This window comes from Bos taurus, chromosome 11 (assembly GCF_002263795.3).
Source record: "Bos taurus isolate L1 Dominette 01449 registration number 42190680 breed Hereford chromosome 11, ARS-UCD2.0, whole genome shotgun sequence".
Classification (NCBI taxonomy): domain Eukaryota; kingdom Metazoa; phylum Chordata; class Mammalia; order Artiodactyla; family Bovidae; genus Bos; species Bos taurus.
Window position 1 is genome coordinate 39,351,162 of NC_037338.1, and position 22,351 is coordinate 39,373,512.

Sequence of the window (22,351 nt, forward strand, 5' to 3'; positions counted from 1 at the left end):
GAAATAAGACTAGAACTACCATATGATCCAGCAATCCTACTTCTAAATATTTATCTAAAAGTACTGAAATCAAGATCTTGAAGAGGTATTCACACACTCACGTTCTTTACAGCACTATTCACAATAGCCAGAATGTGGAAACAGTGTAAAAGTCCATGGATAGATGAATAGAGAAAATGTGGTATATAGATAAAGTGGAATATTATTCAACCTCACAAAAAGAAGAAAATTCTGTAATATGTTCCAGCAAGGATGAACCTTGAGGCCATTACACTAAGTGAAATAAACTGTCACAAAAAGACAAATACTGCAAGATTCCACTTACATGAGGTATCTAAAACAGTCAAATTCACAGAAGCAGAGTTGAATGCCTGCTTTGGGGCTATGGAGGAGGAGCAAATGGGGAGTTAAGAATCATCAGGCATAAGGTTTAAGTTAAGCAGGATAAGCAAGTTTTAGGGATTTGCTGTACAACTTAGAACATACATGCAACAATGTCTTAGTGTACAGATAAACATTTGTTAATAGGGTAGATCTCACATTGTCTTTTACCACAATAAAATAAAATTTTTAAAAAAGTTAATAAAAATCCTAATAAAAATCTAGTGACTAGAAAGTTCTAGTCACTAGAATTATTGAAAAAGTAGTTAAAACATTTTATCTTAAAAAAAAAAAAGACTCCAGTCCTTGACAGCTTGTCAATTTTAACAAACATGAGGAAATAACTCTAATCTTAAATAGCTGTTTACATTTGACTGTTGTCAAACCCACTGAAGGACAATATGGGAAAGGAAAATTATAGAGAATAATCTCACACGTAAATGTATATGCAAACAATTAGAAAATAAAATGCATTAATGCATTTTTTTATGAAATAAATAAATTGACTTTCACAACAGGAATGCAAGTTTGACTTACATTAAAATTTGATTACTGTGAATCACTGTATTAACACATTAAGAGATAACTATATGACCATTGTAATATATGCAGGAAAGCATTGTCCAAAATTCAATATTTATTCATAATGAAAATTCTTAGCAAATTAGGAATAAAAGGGAATCTAGCCTGATTTAAGTAGTTATATTAATTCAAGCTTCATGGCAAAATGGTGAAAACAATTCTGTATAGTGTGAGAAAAAGGCAGTTATCTAGTATTAACACTTCATTTAACATCATATTAGATGCCATACCATTATACTGTGTGTGTTCAGTTGCTTTGTGGTATTTGACTCTTTGCGACCCCAATGGACTATAGCCTACCAGGCCACTCTCCATGGGATTTCTCCAGGTAAGAATACTGGAGGGGTTGCCATGTCCTCCTCCAGGGGATCTTTCCGACCCAGGGATCAAAACGGTATCTACTGCATTGCAAGTGGATTCTTTACCACTGAGCCACTAGGGAAGCCATTATATTAAGAATAATAATTAAAGGTGTAAAAATTATGAAGAGTTCTATTTCCAGTTTTTTAAGGAATCTCCACACTGTTCTCCATAGTGGCTGTACTAGTTTGCATTCCCACCAACAGTGTAAGAGGGTTCCCTTTTCTCCACACCCTCTCCAGCATTTATTGCTTGTAGACTTTTGGATTGCAGCCATTCTGACTGGTGTGAAATGGTACCTCATAGTGGTTTTGATTTGCATTTCTCTGATAATGAGTGATGTTGAGCATCTTTTCATGTGTTTGTTAGCCAACCAAAAATAGAACTGCCATTTGATCCAGTAATCCCACTCTGAGCATATACCCAGACAAAACTAGAATTTGAAATGGTGCATGCACTCCTATGTTCATAGCAGCATTATTTACAAGAGCCAAGACATGGAAACAACCTAAATGTCCATCGATAGATGAGTGGATAAATGATGTGGTAAATGTATATATTTTTATATATAATGGAATATCACTCAATTATCAAAAAGAATGAAATAATGCCATTTGCTGCAGCATGGATATACCTAAAGATTACCATACTTAGGTAAATCAGAAAGGGACAGACAAATACCATATCATATCACTTATACATGGAACCTAAAATATGACACAAGTCAACATATCTATGAAACAAAAACATACCCATATATATAGAGAGAAGAGACTTGTGATTGCCAAGAGGAAGGCAGGTTGAAGGAAGGAAGGATTGGGAGCTTTGAATTAGAGGCGAACTATTATATGTAGGGGGGATAAACCACAAGGTGCTACTGAACAGCACAGGGAACTATGTTCAATATTCTTTGACAAAACATAATGGGAAAGAAGAAGAAGAACCGAGTCACTGTTGTGCAGGAGAAATTAACACAACATTGTAAATCAACTGTACTTTAATAAAATTTTTTCAAAGAAAAAAAAATTGTGAAGAGGAAACAGTTTGCATGTGTGTTTTTGAGGAGCACAGGAGTGGATATGATTGTCTATATCAAAGATTAGCAAACACTTTACATAAAGGGCGAGCAAGCCAGTAAATATTTTAGATTTTGCTGGCCCTTGTGGTGTCTGCTACAACTATTTAAATCTGTATCCTGGAAGCAGCCATACACAGTACTTAAACAAATAAGCATGGCTGGGTTTCAATAAAACTTAATTAACAAAATAAAGCACAGGCCAGATTTGGTCCAGAGGCTGGAGTCTGTAACCCTCTTGCCCTACACAGCCGGATCCCCCAAATTTTATAGATGCATTATTAGAATTAATAAAAGAGATTTAAAATTTTTGAATACAAAATCAAAATGCAAGATTAATTGTATTTCTCTACACTAGGAACAAATAGATAGAAAAGATAAGTTTAGCAACCAAAATGAAACATATCTAAAAATAAATCTGGAAAAAAATATACACAAGGACTTTATAAGTCAAATGATTAAAATCCATTGAAAACCTTTAAAGAACACCCAGATCAATGCATCTAGGCATTTTATTTGTGGATTAGAAGCTTTAAGATTACAAAGATAACACTCCCTCAAAAACAGATCTACAAATTAGTGATAATTCTAATTTTTTTAACAAATCACTTTTGGGGGAAGAATTCTAAAAGCTGTTTGTATAATTACTTTGGGAAAACATTTATCCTAAAGGAGACTGAGTATTTATTAATAACAGGAAGCATAGCAAGTAGGGTAGTTGTCTTATCAGACATCAATTACTCTTATTACCCTGTATTAACTTAGTATAGTATTGATGCAAGGATTGACCAAAGGAACAGAATAATTCTGAAACCATCCCACATTATATAAAAAACATAATTTGTAACTAATCTAACATTGTATGTGATGAATTCAATGATGCACTGTTACTGTATGACAGTATTTAGATTTAACATTAACTAATACAAGATAGTATAGTAAAAGAGCTTTTCCTCTGTTTTTCCCTCAAGATGAATATTTATGGGAAGCTACATAAAACTGCGTCTGAACTAAGCACAAGTGAGGAATTATGGGAAAAATCAGACTTTTCATAGAAAAACATGTCTGTTGTAACAGGCATCACCAATGACATTTGCTGAATATATTGATAATATATCCCAAATTAAGATGGATCATTTGTGAAAACCAGCAAATGTGCTCTAAAATCAATCAACTCTACATCACATCTCATTAATCAAATGACGTCCCTCCTGTCAAGGACTCTAGGCCACGTGCTTTGTGCTTTATCATCCCTTCAAAATGCTTGGACAGAGAGCTCTGTGTCAAAATAATAGACACCTCCATGTCTGGCTAATATTCCCATGTTTCTACAGGATCTCATCCCATTTTGAGGCTGGGGTTTTGTTTTGCTCTATTCACTTCTCTGTCCAAACAAATTAATCACAATACATTAAGATACCTAGTAGACAACCAGTACCATTCTATTAGAAAGGTGACCTACTAATAGTTACCTAGGGATGACAAACAACATTAGTTGGAAAAATATCTCCCCTAATCCACCACTAAAATCATTCAGAAATCAAATGTAGATAATTTATTTTTGGGAACTCTGCATTGTTTACTTTAGTGATATAAACATTTAAATATTTACCACTCAACTGTAAATATGCTTGCTGCTTTGCTTTACAATTTTAATGTTAGAATTACCACCGCTATTTTTATTAGTGCCTAATAAAGTTTTACAGACCTTTCTACTTCTTAAATTTTATCTCTATATCTTAACCTCCATATGCAAGTATTTTTATTCTTGTTTAATCATTGCTAGAGGTGTGTGGCATTTTTTAAATTTAACTATAAAGTTTGAGAACCTCTACTGGATAAGGAGAGTTTCCTATAAAAATGGTGACTAGATTTAGTCACCATTGCAGTCTGGGAAATCCCATGGACGGAGGAGCCTGGAGGAAAGCAGTCTGGCATGCTTTCTTTACGTACACATTTTTTGTTTGTTTCTTGTTTAGTTGCTAAGTCTTATCTGACTCTTTTGCCACACCATAGACTGTAGCCTGCCAGGCTCCTCTGTCCATGAGATTTCCCAGGCAAAAATATTGGAGTGGGCTTCCATTTCTTTCTCCAGGGAATCTTCCCAACCTAGGGACCAAAGCCATGTCTTCTACTTTGGCAGGCAGGTTCTTTACCACTGAGCCACCAAGGAAGTGCACCTATGAGCACTCCTATCATTGAGGATTCAGTAAGATTGTGTACAAAAGAAAACCTGAATAACATCAGTTAGCAAGTGCATTTCACTCTTAAATAAAAGCCCAACAATGAGTATTCTGGAATGAGAGGTGGCTACACAGTTTTCAGGCATCTTTCAGGTCACCACTCTCCCTGTCATCAGCAGGTGGTCTAGAACTCAGGATCCAAGGTGCTGCCAGAATCAGGAAGCAGGATGGAAGGCAAAGAAAAAGGGGCAAAGGACGAGTTAAACACTAAACATACAATAGACATTCAATGTTCACAGACAGACTGAAGATAACCGATGTAATTAGAAAAAGAAGTACAGTTAGTCCATGACTCCCCTCTTCTCTCTTCCTCCCTTTCCCCACTCCATGCCATACTACTTCTTCCCTCTGGCTCTCTCTACCCCCACCCGTCTTGTCTGGAAAAGTGAAACTCCAAAGCTTCCCACAGTTGTCACCAAAACTGTGCTTCAGTAAACCAGTAATTCAGTAGGTAGCTTCTTCTTCATGACACAAATGATGAATGACTTATCTTCCCTTTTACTCTTTTGACTCTGGTAGCTGTTTTGGCATTACCTTCACATGTGGGGAGACAGAAATGTTCCCTCTGCACATGCCTGACAATTCTTAGGCGAGCAATCCCAACTAGTATTTTCACAGGAATTATGTATTATTTAAGTGAGATATAGCTGCTGCTGCTAAGTTGCTTCAGTCGTGTCCGACTCTGTGCGACCCCATAGACAGCAGCCCACCAGGCTCCCCTGTCCCTGGGATTCTCCAGGCAAGAACACTCGAGTGGGTTGCCATTTCCTTCTCCAATGCATGAAAGTGCAAAGTGAAAGTGAGGTCGCTCAGTCGTGTCTGACTCTTAGCGACCCCATGGATTACAGCCTACCAGGCTCCTCCGTCCATGGGATTTTCCAGGCAAGAGTACTGGAGTGGGGTGCCATTGCCTTCTCCGAAATGAGATAGAGACATACATTTTAAATAAGCCAAAGCAATGTCCTGTTTTGGAGCTGGGACTGACCATATTGATGATCACATTCATTGATTAAAATTAGGGAAATTTATCACAATCATCTGTGGGGTGTTTTCGTAGACATAGATCCAAAAAAATGCTGTGGGTCTGGAAAAGTAAGGAGGTGTAACTCTGTCATGTGTACTTTGATAAAAATCCCAAATTATGCTTAAATATTCCTATTTCCCTACTTGAGAATCACTGACCTGGTCAAATTCCTCCTTTGAGAAATACAAGTATAACAGAAAAAATAGCCTGCTATATCAAGGACTATAAATACCATGAGGTAATACATATTTTAATAAATATCATACTGTTAGCATTCGGCACAATGCCTTTCAAAAGTAGATAGTCAATTAAAACAATTATGTTAAAGCAGTATGTCCAGGTGGCTGAGAGAAGCAGAAATTCCTCTCAAAAATTTGGCTGAACACAGAACTGAGCTTCTCTGAGCAGGAAGCAAATTGGGTGATTTCTTAAGTGTTTAAATGTATTAATCTCTATATAAAACTTCATTGAGGGCTGGAGGAGAAGGGGGCGACAGAGAATGAGATGGTTGGATGGCATCACCAATTCAATGGACATGAGTTTGAGCAAATTCCAGGAGACAGTGAAGGACAGGGAAGCATGGCATGCTATAGTCTGTGGGGTCCCAAAGAGTCGGACATGACTGAATGACTGAACAACAACAGTAAAACTTTACTCATTCATTTTCTTATCCATTGTTCACTCTTTAAATCCTTTACTAGAATATTAGTTTCTTAATAAGAATGCAGTGGCAGCACACAGAACACTTCCTGGTACAGGGTGATTGGCTCCTGAAAATTTGCTAAGTGATTGTTAAAGGAATATGTGAACAGGTTCCCCATTTGTGGATTTAGATTAAGAAAATGTCCTTTAAAAATTAAAAGTAGCTTTTCACTAGAAGGATTATATGCTCTTTGAAAATGAAAAATAAAAACATGATGTAGGAAAATAAATGTAAAAACCATGTGATATTTCATTAAATTGCTTTTAATAATTTGGTGAACAACCTTTCAGCTTTTTCTATGTGCATATGTCTTTATGCATATAATTTTATAGAAAAAGGCTTATACTTAAATAATGTTTTATTTATTTGGAGCTTTACTAAGTAACATGCCATACATATTTTGCTTCTTTATGGTCATTTTAAATTATGCATGATAAAACATCAACAGCAAAATCATTTCTGTAATAAAACAGAAAGAATTTCCAACTTCTGACATCTTGTACTATTCAAATTGAAATTATTTTTTAAAACACAAAGAAATCTGCAGAAAACAATGTATTGATTCACTTCATTTTTTCAATGTATACAAATTATACTACACTAAATTAATGCACCATAAGCTGTGCAAGTGTATCGATGGATATTTGAATAGTTTAAATGTTTTGCTCTTAATTATGTTCTCTTTAATGTTTGTGTTCATATGTACATGTATATTCAGAAGTCATGTTATTAGAAGCAAAACTGCTCTAAGAAAAGCACATTCATTTCATATTATGATGGATATTACCAAATTATCTTTCAATGAAGTCTTAACAATTAGGTTTCTACAGAGGAATGTGTATGTACCTTTATACCCTGAACCCTGTAATTTACTTCCAAAATTTTAAACTTTATCGGTGTCTTGAATGTAAGGAAAAGTAACTCATTATCTTAATATGTATTAACTATAAATGAGGTTGAGATTTATTAATGAAACCTATATATGTTTTAAGACTTGTATTACTGTTTGCGTGACCTGTGTTTTCTTATTCTTTGCATGTTTCTTCCTTTTGAATAATTAGTTAATGCTTGATTGATATATAAGAATTCTCCATACATTAGAAAAATATGTAATTTATTACACCAGGATTCTCATAGATTGTATTAAGGCCCCAGTTCTTCACCCTTTATCCATGCCCTTCATTCTATAATTCTGTAACTCCTATATTATTTCCTCATTTCCTAAATCCCAGCAGCCTTTGTGACTTGCTTTGGCTATTAGTAAGTGGCAGAAGTTATGTTGTGCAAGTTCTGTGTCTTGGCCTCATTAGGACGCTCATGTTTCTGTTTTTCTATTGTATTGTTCTCTGTCATTGCCACAAGTAGGACAAGGCCAGGCTAGTCCATCAGTCCCAGCAGAGGATGAATATCAGGTGGAACACACCCAAACCACCCAGTTGTCTCAAATGAGATTAGTTTAGATAACTCTAGAACCTTCTAACCCACAGCCACTTTAGACAGACCAGCTGAGATGAGCTGATTATCATGATTTAAGAGTCATAATGAATGACTGTGGTTTTAAGCCTCTGAATCTTGGGGTGGTTTGTTACGCAGCAATGTGAAACTAATGCAATTGTCAAATAAATCAGTGTTTCAGCTCTCTTTTGTTACTTTCCTTCCTTACATTCTCAACCTTCCTTCCTTTCCTTCTCTTTCTTTCCTGTACTTACATGTGGCAAAGTTAGTACCCTCTAATTATTCTTCATTTAAAAGACTTAGCTTATGTCATATTTTTACTTTTGTTTGCATTTTTGGCTGGAAATCTCATTAAATTTATTCATCAATGTAGATAAAATATTTAGCACCTTTCTATTCTAATAAATATCAAACTATATCATCATTTAACTGTAACATTAGTATTTTATTGTATGGGTTATTTTCAATTCTTCATGCTTATAAGCTATGCTTTGTTGAACCTCTTCTTCATACTTTTTATACTCATTTTCCAATTACCACTCCAGGAATCTCTGGGAGTTAATGTGTGTGTCACACATGTTAGAGGAAGCAGACCAACTGAAACTGCCCATCCTGGCCAGGCAACATGGTAACTATTTGCATGAGGTGTTTTAAGACAGGAGGTCCTAGTGAGGAATGCTGAACTAATAAGCCACCACCAACCGGGAGAGTTCAGGGAAGGTCAAAAGTAGATACCATGTGTCTGACCACCTCCCAGAATCCTTCTCGCTGGCATCCACTTTGGTTGAGCAATGCATACACCACCAGGAAGGACTCTCGAGTCAGAACTGTTGGCCAAAGACAACCTGGAGACTAATACCATTACCATAAAACCTAAGACTACGAGTCATGTGGGAGAGCAGTTCTCCTGGGTTCCCTTTACCCTACTGCTCTCTGCCTGGCTGCCCCTTCCCAATAAAATCTCTTGCTTTGTCAGCATGTATGTCTCCTTGGACAATTCATTTCTGAGTGTTAGATAAGAGCTCACTTTCGGGCCCTGAAAGTGGTCCCCCTTCCTGCAACATGCATTTTAAAACATTTATAAGTATCAAAATTATTCCCAGGAAAATTTGCATAAAGTTACACTAACACTAGCAATTTATAATGATGCATGCTTCCTATACCCCTAGAACACTTTATTAGCAGCATTTTACATATTTATCCACATTGGTAAGGAATGATAGAAGTAGGTAGTGTAAGTTCACTGTGCATACCTATCCTGAGGGACTACAAATAAAGAAATCATATCATATGTGATTAATTATACTCCAAGGAATGTTTGTTCTTCTGGACTTTCATGTAATCCTTGCAAAATATTCTACTTTAGGAATGTCTGTGCTCTATAGGGTAACAGCACATTCATATCTCCCTCAGAATTATTATGGCCTCTGATATTGTTGCCAGAAGACATCCTTTTTTCACATTTTATCCCCTGTTCTCTATGTGTTGCAGAGTCTTACATAGGCTCAAGTGCTATAATTTTAATAGTTTTCCACAAATTTTAATTAATTTGCTTTTAAATGGCCTCAAAGATTTATTACCAGCACACCCACAACACAAAAGCTTAAAAGTGCATAAAAGATTTAAAAGACCTTATTTTTCAAGGCAAGATAAAATAAAATCCAAAAATACAATGAAAATGTTATGCCACTTTAGTAGTACGATAGGTTTGCTGTCAATCAAATTTTTTTGGCACCTCCCACTGCTATTCCTTGAGGAACAAGAACACAGGCTTCTAAAAATTTCCAAAGTTTCAGTCCACATGTGATTTCTTTTAAATTTTCTCTTACTTTATTAACAGCTGCGGTCCATGGGGTCACAAAGAGTCAGACATGACTGAGCGACTGAACTGAACTATTAACAGCAAAATGTGTATTTTTGGTGTTATATTACTCTTCAACTGGAAGCCCACACAAACTGTGTACCTTGAAAATTTATAAAGTTAGTGAAGTTTAGGAGATACCAGAGTAATCTGGAGCTCTGTCTAGTTTAGGATTTATACTCAATTTTGTATGCATGTGAGTCTCTGACTCTTTGTAACCCAACAATTCTAGCCCACCAGGCTCCTCTGTCCATGGGATTTTTCAAGCAAGAATACTGGAGTGAGTTGCCATTTCCTTCTCCAGGGGATCTTTCCAACCCAGGGATTGAACCCACACCTCCTGCATTGCAGGCCAGTTCTTTACCCCTGCACCACCTAGGAACTAAAATTATTTTCAACATTATGGGCAGAAATTTAGCAATGCCATTATAAGAACAGAATGCATCATATTTGGGACTAGCAAGATAAAGAAGCACTTGTTTGATAGTTTCCTTATATTCTTGATATTCTACTCTGCCCAGTCACTCTTTTACCATTTGAGAATTGACTACCCAGAACTCAAGGTGACCCAATGACTCCTCTTAACAGTTTCTGTTTTAGGGATGGATAATAAATCAGAAGAAAAGTTATGACCAATCTAGATAGCATATTCAAAAGCAGAGACATTACTTTGCCAACAAAGGTCCGTCTAATCAAGGCTATAGTTTTTCCTGTGGTCATGTATGTATGTGAGTTGGACTGTGAAGAAGGCTGAGTGCCGAAGAATTGATGCTTTTGAACTGTGATGTTGGAGAAGACTCTTGAGAGTCCCTTGGACTGCAAGGAGATCCAACCAGTCCATTCTGAAGGAGATCAGCCCTGGGATTTCTTTGGAAGGAATGATGCTAAAGCTGAAACTCCAGTACTTTGGCCACCTCGTACAAAGAATTGACTCACTGGAAAAGACTCTGATGCTGGGAGGGATTGGGGGCAGGAGGAGAAGGGGACGACAGAGGATGAGATGGCTGGATGGCATCACTGACTCGATGGACGTGAGTCTGAGTGAACTCTGGGAGTTGGTGATGGACAGGGAGGCCTGGCGTGCTGCGATTCATGGGGTCACAAAGAGCCGGACACGACTGAGCGACTGAACTGACTGACTGACTGACTGAATAAATCAGAGCCTATATTCATGGTAGTTTCTTAATTTGGTCCAACATGGGCAGTTGGATGAAAGAACTTTCCTTTTTCTCCCAGTGAATATAATCATGAAATGTTATTGCCCATAAACTAGAAGCAGCCATCTAGATACTTGGAGAGAAGCACCCCATAGGACAAAGCCAGCACCCCCAGAGGAAAGAGCATAAAGAAATCGAGTCCCAGGCTTGCAAACCGTGTTAAATTAAACCCAATGGTTTATCTATGAATGGTTCAGTTATGTGAGCCAATAAAATAGTTATTGTTTATGCCACCTTGGGTAGTTTCTTTTTTAAATTCACAAGATAAAGAATCATATTTATGCAGAATATTCCTTAGTAGGACAGTAAATCAAATTCTTGATATTTGGTACACCAAAGGAAGTTCATCTGGTATCACAGCTGCAGGAAAGATTTAACATTGTGATACAGAAAGACAGTCATTCTAGAGGAAAATATGTATTTGAAAGCGCTTGGTTGATGGGTTATTCATGCTCTACCCCCAAACATACTGGGTGAAGCAGATTTTTCTAAATTCTGTGTTTGATGTTAAATTTGCTGAATGGAACGTCTTTGACTTTGAAAACACTGCTTGGAATATAGGTCACAGTTATTCTGTCAAATAATATATTTCAATGACTTATGAATACTTTTAAAGAAAGATCCCTTTAACAACCAAAAGAAAAGCTCCAAACAAAAATGAACAAAACTCATTTGGAAACATTTTACCATAATGGCTAGGGTAAAGACAAAATGTCAGCTAGAATCCTAGGAGGAACAAAATTAAATTCATGAATTACACTGTGTTTACTCTTCAAACATGAATTAAAATTGTTTATTTAGCTAACAGGCTCAGTCTTGATTATGCATCATTACTGTCCATTATAACTTCAACTGTGCTTGAATTTCATGAGCCTGCTAGAAAATTGCACTCCTATATTTCAGAGCTAGAAATAAATTTAATGTGATATTTCAGCTATTAATGCCTTAATCAAGTTAATCATTGCTTGAAGAATCTACATTTTTAATTTTCTAGGAATGAAACAGAAATTGAAAATAATTCTTCAAATTGATATTCAATGCTTAACTTTAGATGGCATCAGTACTAGCCTGCTCCTCACCAACTGGCTATAGCTCTCCTGAAACGTAGTTAAAATTTTCTCTGTAAAGCGCTGGCCTTGACTACTATAGGATTGATGCACTTAATCCACAGTTTATTTCCTTCTTCATTGTTTGAAGCACCTTACGGCACTTAAATGAACACATACTCATTTATTTTTAGAACCATTTCATAGTTGAATGTCAACAGAACTATTATCAATGTTTTGCTCATGCCATTTCTTATAAAATGCGTAACAAGTTGTATTTAGAAATGAGTAGAATGGGGCACTAGAGATTTACAACATCAAAAAAGCTGCAGGGAAGCCCGACCTAAACAGGATTTAACATTCTGACCAAGACAGAGTGTTAGAGGAGAAATAAAAAGATTTCTATTCATTCAGGGATTAATGTTTTCTCTCCCTGGAGACTTCAGTGAGGGCTCATATGATTTTCTCCATCCTATGAAATTGGTAGAAAATCTAGAGACACAACCTAGACCCTGCTGTTGCCGGTCTGTGGCTCACAGAAGGTTCCAAGTAGAGGTGCCACTAGGACTGGGAGTGGTAATGAAGAAAGTATTGCTTATAAAGAGAAGTGAGTGTGTGTGTGAAATCTCTTCAGATTTAATTCTTAGTACATCGTAGAACACATACTTTTGAAAAAATGAATGAGCACCTCACACATAGTATCACTGGACAGAGCTGTCACTTTCTCAGAGACAGAGATAAAAGAGGATTCCTGAAGATTTCTGAACCTCAGTTTAGAGTGCATTTCAAGGAACTACGAAAGGTTGAACACAGATGCAAACTTTTCTCCACACCTGCTCAGATTATGGAAGAAGCGAAGTATCAGAGGACTACAGGATATAGGATATGAGACATTAGAACTGAGGTTGTATGGGCTTTTTACAAACGAGAAACCCAGGATTTCTCCATGCCCATTGACACCCTGGAAGACAAATTTTTGATCTTCATTTTAGGTATTATTTTCTGTTAATAAAACCTATTAAATTAGCAATAGGGTAAAAGTACTTGTGGCAGAGAAAGGAATTTGTGTTGAGTTGTGTTAAACCACAAAAGTTCGGAGTTGTTTGAAGAAAATATCATTCTTCTCAAGTCATTTAGCCACCCTGACTAACAAGTACTGCACAAGGTTATTGCCACCAAAACTAGAAAAGTTAGAGGCAATTCAGGAGATATGAGATGAATCTCTTAACAACATTCTGGGAAACAATCACCAGAAAGATACCAAAAGCAGTTGGTGTCACTGATAAATAAAACAGGCACATACTTGCTTATATTTATTTCACTGTTACTTCTATTTTTGTAAATATCTTGGAGATAGGTCCTTATTCTATTTTGTGATTCGCCAAAATTATCCAGTGTGGCATTAAGCTTTGGGGAATAATTAATGGATGTTTGATGAATAAGTGAATTATTTTCATGCCAACTTTTCAATATAATTGAAAGATGTTACACAGTAAAAAGCATGGATTCCGGAAGGAAAATATTCTATCAGGCCTCACCTATTATAGCTGGGAAGAAAAGGGAATCTTTGATTTTCTTACCTTTAAAGGAAATATTGTAAGTACTCATTTAACATTGGTAAGGAAATGGCAACCCATTCCAGTACTCTTGCCTGGAGAATCCCATGGATGGAGGAGCCTGGTGGGCTACAGTCCACGGGGTGGCCAAGAGCCGGACACGACACTTAACTAACTTAACTTAATGGGATAATACACATTTAGTTCAATGCATAGTAACTCACAGAAGTTGGTGGTTTATGTATGCTTAATTGATATTTAAGTGAAAAAATTGGTATTCTTCTTAAGTCATTTACAAGCTAAAAATAAATTATGCAGAGTGGTCTTTTTCTTTGGTTTTGTGTTTGTTTTACATTTCTAAAAACATAAGTATAAAGAGATGGTCTTTATGCAGTGATAGAAGGGTACAGTTAACAGAACTCTTTCCTTCAGATTTCTGATATTTCATTTTCTTCCTTTCAGATACGTTCTAGTGAAAATTTTTTCTTTAATGATATTCTTAACTCCAGCAAGCCTGAAGTTAAGAATATTGTTCACTTTATTTTATGACAAAATGACAGAATTGGAGCAAAAACTATACATATGGTGGTGTTTTAGTCACTAAGTCATGTCCAACTCTTGTGACACCAAGGACTTTAGACCACCAAGCTCCACTATCCATGGGATTCTCCAGGCAAGAATACTAGAATGGGTTACCATTTCCTTCTCCAAATATTATATATATCTATATATCTATTAATTATGTGATCAAATGCCCCCATGTTTATTCATTATCAAATCATGAGAAAAGATAAATATAAAGCAGAGTGTTTGGTGGATAGTAAGCATACTTTCCAGGTGGCTCGGTGGTAAAGAATCCGCCTGACAATGAAGGAGACACAAGAATTGAGAGTTTGATCCCTGGGTCAGGAAAATGCCTTGGAGTAGGAAATGGCAACCCAATTGCTCCAGTATTCTTGCCTGAAAAATTCTATGGACAGAAGAGGCTGGTGTGCTACAGTCCATGGCGTCTCAAAGAGTCGGAAATAACTGAGTGACTGAGCACACACACATCTGAACCTGCCTGCCAATGCAGGAGACATGGATTCAATCCCTGGTTTGGGAAGATCCCTGGAGAAGGAAATGGCAACCCACTCTAGTATTCTTGCCTGGGAAATCCCATGGACAGAAGAGCCTGGGAGGTTACAGTCCATGGGGTCACAAAGAATTGGACACAACTTGGTGACTAAACAGTGACAACAAACAGCATATTTAGCCTTTTATGAGATAAAAGCTTTTCATGGAAATTTGATAATACATCAACAGAAACAAAATATGTGCCTTAAAATATTCTCTCAAGTTACTAATTCGTTTCCTATTTTCCAACTAAAATTTTAAAGGTTAAAAGTTGATTTGGATTGTCTTATAGAAATATATGAAACTCTCTAAATGTTCACTATTGTATTTTGCAGTGAAATATCTCAGTGTGGTAAATGAGCAGAAAAATAAGAGATAGAATTGCCCAGAGACAAGAGCGAACAGACTGTATTTCCTTCACTTCAAAGTTTAGTTGATGAATTTGCAAAACTGGTGTGCTTTATGAATGTGAGACTCCCAGGAATTTCAATGCCAAGTTGGCCATGTTTTTCCCCATTTTTTCATTATGTTTGACATTTCTAAGGCAAGTTTTTTTTTTTTTTTTAATACAGACAAACAATCTATGGCAATAGACTGGGGAAATGAGACTTAGCAGTAGATGTGGAGAAAGTGGAAGAGGGCAACAGAAATGAGAAAGGGAATTGGAATAGTGCTTTGGAGGTCCATCACAGCTTGTGATGTTCTCTGTGAAATATTAAAGACTGCCAGAGAAGGCTCTTAAGATTCAAAAGCAAACTCATCTGTTTTGTTACTCAGGATCAATAAGTTGGCTCAGGAGCTAATACAAGAAGGCAATGACAAAATTGATAAGATATGCCATTTTTTACTGCATTCTATATCCTTCAGTACTCATGTACAGATACAAAGAGAAAATAGGGCAAGCTTTGTCTAAACAATGATTAGGAAAGAATCTTGCAGCTCTGTGAGTAAAGAATCTGCCTGCAGTGTAAGAGAATTACGTTTGATTCCTGGGTCGGGAAGATCCTCTGGAGAAGGAAATGGCAACCCATTCCAGTATTCTTGCCTGGAGAATCCCATGGACAGAGGACCCTGGCAGGCTACAGTCCATGGGGTTGCAAGAGTCGGACACAACTTAGCAACTAAACCACTGCGACATAATAATAATAACTGCTCAATTAATAGAAATAATTTTTTTTTCCAATTACTTCTTCCTCAAATTTCTTCATCTTATTGTGCTTTTCAGGGAACTCAAGGGGCAGTGAGATAGTTAGGAGAGGGTGGCAGGCAAAGGATTAAGATATGGTGAGGGGCTGAAATTTCTCCTCCCCTTATGACTGAGCAGGAGAAAATCCAACATCTACCCCAAAGTGTCATTTTCTTGCTGGATTTGTTATCAACCGGGATTAGGCCCTGATTGTGCAGGGTTCTATTGTTGACAGGCCTAGAGTTGATGAGTAAAGCCAGTCAAGTTTATTAAACTATAATAGATAATATGACTTTAACTAAAAGTACTAAATCATAGTGCTTGTGTGACAAGCAGGATTAAACTTTCCTATTATATGACAATTTAGTATACTGAATTAGTAAATTTAAGGCTTTAATAAAAACAAGGAGAGGTGAGTTTTCTGGCAACTTGATTGATTATTCCCAGCCTATAGAGATTATGATTTTCTTGTTAACTGTATCCATGTTCACTGGATTCATGTTCTCTTCTCCAGTTACTGATATGAATAATGCTGCTCATTTCTGGCTCTATGGGCTTTCACACTCTACATCAATGGCTCCAAATGCACATTCATTAAGAAGGCACAAACCCAGTTACATAAGGATCCATCAAGGATCTGGTTAAAAATATAAATTTGAAGAATTCATTCCCAAACTTATTAACATATAATCTTCTTTCTTTCTCCAAAGAAACTGGTAAAAAAAAATTGGATATTCTCCCATATAGTACATTTAAATGGTATGCTAGTGTGTCCTCTGGCACCCCATTCTACCACTCTTGCCTGAAAAATCGCATGGACAGAGGAGCCTGGTAGGCTGCAGTCCGTGGGGTCGCCAAGAGTCAGATAGGACTGAGTGACTTCACTTTCACTTTTCACTTTCATGCACTGGAGAAGGAAATGGCAACCCACTCCAGTGTTCTTGCCTGGAGAATCCCAGGGATGGGGGAGCCTGGTGGGCTGCCGTCTCTGGGGTCGCACAGAGCTGGACATGACTGAAGCAACTTAGCAGCAGTAGCAGCAGTGTGTCCTCAGTGAGGTTATCACTAGGTCAGTTCAGCTTGGTACTGGTGGTAATAAATTAAGTATTGATAGTTTCTAGACACTTTGATCACTTGTTTAAATTTTCCTATTTCCCTCTCACATATGGTTGATAACATCACGTTGTAAATAAACTTTAACAGCTGAACTTCAGAATTACTCTTTCCAAAGTTGGAGTGGAAAAAATTAGGTAGAATGCTCCATAATAGGATTAATAATGCATCTTCTATTCTTCCAGTTGAAATTATCATAAATTTACACTTTTCAGGGTTTGGGGGTATTGATGATGCTAAAATCCCCCTTTTTGTCGAAGGACAGGGCAAATCAGTTATGTTGAATTGGACATCATTTCTGAAGTTAACAGTTTCTTCCTGAGAGAATGCTAATAATGTTTCACCTTCTGTGAGTTCATTTTTGACAGTTGAGAATGCCAACTCTTGTGAAAATTTCCAGAAACATTAGGGTATAATATACGTTATGTTTTATAAGCTAAGTTTCTATTATGGTTCACAATTCATAAAACAGAAATATAGAACAAATTATTAGTAAAAAAAAAAAAAGTGACTTGGGAACTATTCTTCTTGTATTATGATTTAGAAGAATAAAAACATTTTCCCAGGTACATCATGGTATATTCATCTTGCAGGATGCTCTTTTAAAAAAAGAAAATGACCCTGAAGTAAAATACACTGTCCTATTCTGGCCTAGAGACTCATCTTGCACATTAGCAAATTAAAGATTTGAAAAACTTTGAAAAAAAGAAGCCTAGCTAACTCAGCACTTGCTAGATGTATTTGATGACAAAATATTTCCATATGCCATCTATTAACATCTAAGCCCCACAGAACACACTAGTATTTAGGATATAAAATCTGATTGTAAATGATTAATAATCTTGGATAGATTTAGCGTGGGTATATGGAGGAGAAATTCTTAATTGAATAACATGAACAAAATATGTCTTTTCATATCTTGTGGATATGAACTGACCATTGTATACTGTCACATGAAAATATTTATAATTTCTTAATGATAGGTTTTGAGAACCTGATAACCAATGAGGTCAAAGAATTCATCTATAGATAAAAATATTAGAAAGTTTTAAAGTGTTTTATTTGTTAGCATGAAATTTCACCTCACTGATAATGAAAAATTCACTACCAAGTACAATCATGGAAATTTAAAGCCTATACAGTTTGGATGAATTAGAAAAGGCAATGGCCATTGACACTGTAAAGTCTCTTTAGAAAATACAACTGGAATACAAATACAAACTGAAGACTATAAGCCTAATAGTTTGGGGCAAATTGAGCTCTTCAGATAATAGTAAAACAATATACCAATATTTATAGCATATAAATTATGAAATAATAATAAAAACTTTGTGATAACTGATCTATAACTCTATATAGATGTGTACATAATTTTTGAAATAAAGTGTTTATTTCTATATAAATGGCTTATTAAGTCATTAACAATGTCAATGCTTATTTTTGTCCATAAGTGAATTCACAAATGAGGAAATAATTCTTTGATGAGCCACATTTCCAGATAATTGTTTCTAAAAACATGATCACTGTAACTATGCCCAGTCTTCCTAGGTATAATAATATTAACTGGTTATATATTTTTTCTTATAGACTTCATTTTTTAGAGCAGTTTTAGGTTCCCAGAAAAACTGAGCAGCAAGTACAGGGAGTTTCACTATTTTTCCCTGATCCCACATGAGCACTCCACCCCTTCCCCACTATAAACATAACCCACAAGAAAGGTACACCTGCTACAACTGATGAACCTACACGGATACATCATTATCACTCAAAATCCACAGTTTACATTCAGATTCACTCTTCGTGTACATTCTATAGCTCTGGACAGAAGTATAATGCTGGTAATCTACCACTGTCATATCATGCAGAATAGTTTCACTGCTCTCAACATACTCTATGCTCTATTCATCTGTTGCTCCTTCAGACCTCTGGCAACCTCTCATCTTTTACTGTCTGCAGAGTTTTTCCCTTTTCAGAATGTGCTATAGCTTGAATCACACAATATACACCCATGAGGATTGGCTTCTCTCATTTAATAATATGCATTTAAGATTCCTTCATGTCTTTTCATGGATCTTTAGCTCATTTTTAACTGCTAAATAATATTCAATTGTCTGGAAGTACCACAGTTTATCTATCCATTCATCTACTGAAAGATACCTTGGTTTCTTAATGGGTTACACTTTAACATTGTTATAATCCTAATAGGCAGACAGAGCAGAAAAAAGTGGGCAAGTTTAGGTTACTAAGAGCCATTATATTATTTTTCACTTCTTTGGAAAAGAACATGAACTTTGGAAAAGTATGAAAAGAACAGAGATTGAAAAAAAAAAAGAACAAAGGATCCCGTAAATTGGCTCAATTAGAGCTTTAATGTAACTGAGTAATAGAGCACGAACACACACATGCACAAACATTACCTCCGTGGCACAATACAAGTAGTAAATTTATACAATGCAGTTTTAATCTGCTAAAATTGTTACTGCCAAAGAAAATTTATTCTACTCCTCAATCTCGTTTTTGCCTTCTTTTACTTCTTGACGAGTAATGTGTTTCTTCTGTGATTAAAGAGACACAAGTCAGGAAGCAACAGTTAGAACTGGACATGGAACAACAGACTGGTTCCAAATAGGAAAAGGAGTGTGTTCAAGGCTGTATATTGTCACCCTGCTTATTTAACTTATATGCAGAGTACATCATGAGAAACACTGGGCTGGAAGAAACACAAGCTGGAATCAAGATTGCTGGGAGAAATATCAATAACCTCAGATATGCAGATGACAGCACCCTTATGGCAGAAAGTGAAGAGGAACTAAAAAGCCTCTTGATGAAAGTGAAAGAGGAGAGTGAAAAAGTTGGCTTAAAGCTCAACATTCAGAAAACGAAGCATGGCATCTGGTCCCAGCACTTCATGGGAAATAGATGGGGAAACAGTGGAAATAGTGTCAGACTTTATTTTTGAGGGGCTCCAAAATCTCTGCAGATGGTGACTGCAGCCATGAAATTAAAAGACGCTTACTCCTTGGAAGGAAAGTTATGACTAACCTAGATAGCACATTCAAAAGCAGAGACATTACTTTGCCAACAAAGGTCCATCTAATCAAGGCTATGGTTTTTCCTGTGGTCATGTATGGATGTGAGAGTTGGACTGTGAAGAAATCTGAGCACCGAAGAATTGATGCTTTTGAACTGTGGTGTTGGAGAAGACTCTTGAGAGTCCCTTTGACTGCAAGGAGATCCAACCAGTCCATTCTAAAGGAGATCAGTCCTGGGTGTTCTTTGGAAGGAATGATGCTAAAGCTGAAACTTCAGTACTTTGGCCACCTCATGGGAAGAGTTGACTCATTGGAAAAGACTCTGATGCTGGGAGGAATTGGGGGCAGGAGGAGAAGGGGATGACAGAGGATGAGATGGCTGGATGGCATCACCAACTCGATGGACATGAGTTTGAGTGAACCCCGGGAGTTGGTGATGGACAGGGAGGCCTGGCGTGCTGCAATTCATGGGGTCGCAAAGAGTCAGATGTGACTGAGCGACTGAACTGAACTGAACTGAGAATATTTCTTCAATAATTTAATAAAGTGATTAAGGAGTAGCCTTCATCTGACACTTCTAAGATTCTGACATTTGATCAAAGTCAAATCAGTCTTTGTTTACAGATCATAAGATTATAGAATGAAACCAAAAAACTTGAGTTCCTGTAACCTAAATCATAATCTATGTATACCATTTTTAAAGTCACTTAATGAAAAAAATGATTTAGACTAAATTTCTGTCAATACTTGATAAATAACATATCTGTTTATATAAATGATAGCCATTAGATTTGAAAGAGGCATATATTTTTATAGTGTTTCTTTCAGGCAAATTTTCACTTGTATAAAGTCTAAGATCCAATCAATTTGGTCTGATTGGTTTTGAACCTAATTTTGAGAAATATTTTCTAATGCATAAATTTGACTCATTGAAATGGAAGGAATCTGACAGGAGGAGTATAAAAATCACAAGAAAATAGTTTACCATTTGACCTTTTATCCAAACAGCCACGACATGAAACATCACTGAGATAGTATCTTTTTTCTAAGGAAATTTCAGTCCTAAAAAAAAATATTAAAAGACTCAGTGAAAGACTTCTCTTGATTTCCTTTGTATCTATGAAAACAAGTAATATTGAGAGCAAGTTTAGGTAAGATAGGTTTTGGGGGGCCTACATGCATAGTGAGATTTTGATAAAATATCTGAGCCTATTTATTTGAGGCAAGCTTAGTGAAAATAATCAGAGAGTAATTTATGAAAGGAAACTGAAACTTTTTTATTACTTCAGCCTTTATACTCTCTCCTAATCATTTCTTCCAGTGAGATAGAGAGGGAATAAAGTTACTTGGGGAACAGTTTATTTTTAATGGAAGACTATTTTGGGTGAGGGACCAATTATAATATATATTATTATTTTATGAATAAAAGAAATAAGACACATTAACAATAGCCCATCATGACATTCTCATGCATTTTTCTCTTGATTAGCTTTGATGTTCACTTTTATTTTGCTTTCATCCTAAATTCATGAAATACCTTTTCTTCTCTTTCATTTTATTTATAGTTTTATTCACATTATGAGTTGATGAAAGTGATGTTTTACTATAAAATCTATTTAGTCTGGGAGACATGTGGTTACCAGATCTCTGGCTACATGTGGTTACCAGATAATTGGGAGAGAAGGGACTGACCACTGAAATCCACTTGATGAAGAGTATAGCAGGAGTCTGGAAGGGAAAAGAGATTGAACTGCAGCAAATGAAACAGAAGAGCTAGACTGACATAGCAAAACAGAAATAAAGACCAAGGCAAGTAGATAAATCTAGGCCATCAATCTAAAGTGGCAAGCAATTGCAAGGAGTTTTCATCTTACACGCTAATGCCTATCATTTGTTAGAAGCAATTGATGAAGAATGTGAGGTGGTGAAGAATGAGAGGTTACAGCCAAGTTCAGAGTGAGACAGTACTACAGCTGATTAGCTATCACTCTCGTGGATACAAGAAGAGAGCTATGATAGATATACCAGATGCTTGTGATCTCTCACCTAAATAAAGAGATAATATGTGGTAGAGACCAGGAAACCTTCATCTGTCTGTGTGTGTGAACAGTACTTGTGCCTGTATTAAAAAGAGAGAGAGAGAGCCTCTACTTGGTTGCAGAGCATCGCAGTGAAAAGTCATAGATGTACGTCATCTTACCCAGTAGTTCACACATTGTCTCCTCTTTGCACAATGGAAATAACTTCTGACCAAGCAATAGTTTCCCATATACTAAAAGGCTGAAGAGGCATCAATAAAATAAAAAGCTTGAATAAAAGCTTGAATTTCTTTAAAAGTAAGTTTCTTGAATAGAGTTACTGTGAGAAATAATGAGTAAACCTTACTATAGAAATTCCATGC